Below are 2,508 nucleotides of genomic sequence, written 5' to 3'. Positions count from 1 at the left end.
TAGTGAGTAAAGACCAAAGAGCTCAATTTCCATCATGACATTCAATAGAAAAGCCAAAGGAACATGAGCCAGTAGCTCTAAGGGTCCAAATCTACACAAGGTGCCTGTTGGGTGCAGGGTTCTGTTGGCTCCAATGATGTATCTCAGATGGGCTAATTGTTATGTACATGGCCCCTGCAGAAATCTATCAAAGAATACAAATTTGCAGCTAATCTACCATCGCATAGGAGGGAGAAAGAGAGTCAGTTTTGTTTCATAGAATAAAAGCAAAACCAAGATTTATGAAGGAAAGAGGGACAGTGAGAAGAAAAATATCACCTGGGAACTTTGTGATTTTGCTCCCTTTGAATAAGTGACTTAACAGAAAGCTTTCAAAGAGGTCACTGTGGCCCATCGTTCCAGACCCACGTGAAAGATAAATTTGTAGAATGTACTCAAATTAGAAGTGTTGAATAAGTGCTGAATGTAAAAATGGCAAATCCTTTTCTCTACGTTATAGAAATAACTGCAGCAGTGACCAAAGAAATGTGTACAAGAATGGTGGTGTTTGCAGCATCATTTGTAATCCCAAAACATGAAATACACCTCATTTCAAAAACATTTTGAAAAGAGTTAAATAAATCGTGCACAAACTGAGGAAGAAAAGCTGTTTTTACAAACAGTGGCAAGAATCACCATAAGGATGACTGATTCCACTGGTCACATTGATAGAGCAGTCAGTAAACCCAGGAACTTCATGGGGATAGGATACCACTGTAATAGGTCTCCTATTATTATAAATTAAAAACTTGAGGCACCTTACTTACCCAAGCCTTCCATGGGAGCAAAGAAGATTTTTTTCACACCAGAAGTGAATTACTGCCTACCCTCTCTGGGATTCCTTAGTTTGACAGGTATAAGGCACAGTTGGTCATTCTCAAGTCTCAGACCTAAGAAAGTGGAGAAGAGGACACGAGTATATCCTGATTAACTTGGTTGATTATGTATCAACAGAAACTAGTTAAAACACAACACGAGGCATCCCTGGGTAGACTAGAACCACCAACCTTTCAGTTAACAGCCGAACGCACTAACCAATTGTGCCACAGACACCACAACCACTGGATCTACGGGGCCCCGAAGGCAGCGTGCACTTACCAAACTACCCCCATCTCTTGGGTCCTCAGCCCTCTCCTCGCCACCACCCGTTAGACAACTGTGCAAGGCCTTGGAAAACCTGAGAGTTTAGAGCCCTGAGTCGCTCTGGTCACGTTGCACACCTGCGCTGGGAGATTCTGGAGCCAGAAGAACAGCCAAATGGCCTTCAGCCGCCTTGCCCCTGGCCTGCTTCAGAAGCCCCCAGAAACACCCGGTCAGCGGCCCAAGCCGCCTGGAGCCCAAGGGAAGCTGAACTCCCAGCCGGGAGGGCTCTTCCCATTCTTTGTGCCGTCTTCACTCAGTGAGAAAGGCAGCCTGTGCCCATCATGCCCAGTCTCTTTCGGCGCCTCTGCAGAGCTTCCGCTGCCATCTTCAAATTCTGTCTCTCACATGGGGGCTCCACCAGGGCAGGGATGGTGGTGAGGGTCGCTGGTGGGTCCCCCCTCTGCAGCAGGGTCTGGCACTCACCAGGGCGTGCACCTAGGGGATAGGATACCACTGTAATAGGTCTTGTCAAATGAATCTTTTAGCTTTTATTCTTTAAGGAGCCCTGAAAATAGAAATCATGAACTGTTTTTCCAGGGGGAAGTTTTGTTTTGTTTTATTTTGTTTTGTTTTGGAGACAGGGTCTCACTTGGTCGCCCAGGCTGGAGTGCAGCGGTGCAAACATGGCTCACTGCAGCCTCGACCTCCGGGGACAAGCGATCTTCTTTCCTCAGCCCCCAAACAGCTAAAACAACAGGCACAGGCCACTCGCCCAGCTACTTTTTGTATTTTTTGTAGAGACAGCATTTCGCCATGTCACCAAGACTGGTCGCGAAGGGGAAGTAAGTTCTTTTCAAAAAACATTAATTCCCATTGATTTATCGCTTCCCGGGAGGAGGGCAAGGGGCGAGGACCTCTGGGGGCGAATGGCAAGAGAGGGGTCCTGCCCCGTCAAGCCACTCTACGTGTGGAGCTGAGGAGCTCAGGTGTGTGCCTGGAGTGGGGAAGGGGGTGGGTCAAACAGGGAATTGCCAGGAAGAAGGCAAGGAAGTCAGCAGAGGCAGGAACCCGGGAAACAAAACTTTGCAGTAGCTTTGTGCAGTGGTGAGGACTGCACCATGGAGAGATGAGAAGTGTGTGTGTGTGTGTGTGTGTGTGTGTGTGTGTGTGTGTGTGTGTTGTAGCAGAATGGTGGAAGAAGGGGGCAGGGAATGGAGAGACACCAAGAAAGAACGAAATCTAGGTGGACTTTTAGGTCTCCAAAACGGAAGCAGCCCAATACATTAAGTTTAAAGAAGGAGCCGCGCAGGCTTCAGCTCCAGTGGCTCCATGTGATCGCATTGTGGTTAGAACTCTGCGCTGTGGCTGCGCCAATCTCGATTCCAG

At 48.0% G+C, this 2,508-nt stretch overlaps 1 non-coding gene across 1 annotated transcript; it reads right to left on the bottom strand.

The window, feature by feature from the left end:
• Nucleotides 1–1,018: 1,018 nt before the first annotated feature.
• Nucleotides 1,019–1,092, bottom strand: TRNAN-GUU. The gene has a single exon. It is a non-coding gene; the product is annotated as a tRNA-Asn (tRNA).
• Nucleotides 1,093–2,508: the final 1,416 nt, after the last annotated feature.

Source organism: Sapajus apella, unplaced genomic scaffold, assembly GCF_009761245.1.
Source record: "Sapajus apella isolate SASKATOON/1434 unplaced genomic scaffold, GSC_monkey_1.0 scaffold265, whole genome shotgun sequence".
Lineage (NCBI taxonomy): Eukaryota > Metazoa > Chordata > Mammalia > Primates > Cebidae > Sapajus > Sapajus apella.
This window is presented reverse-complemented; position numbering and strand designations above follow the sequence as displayed.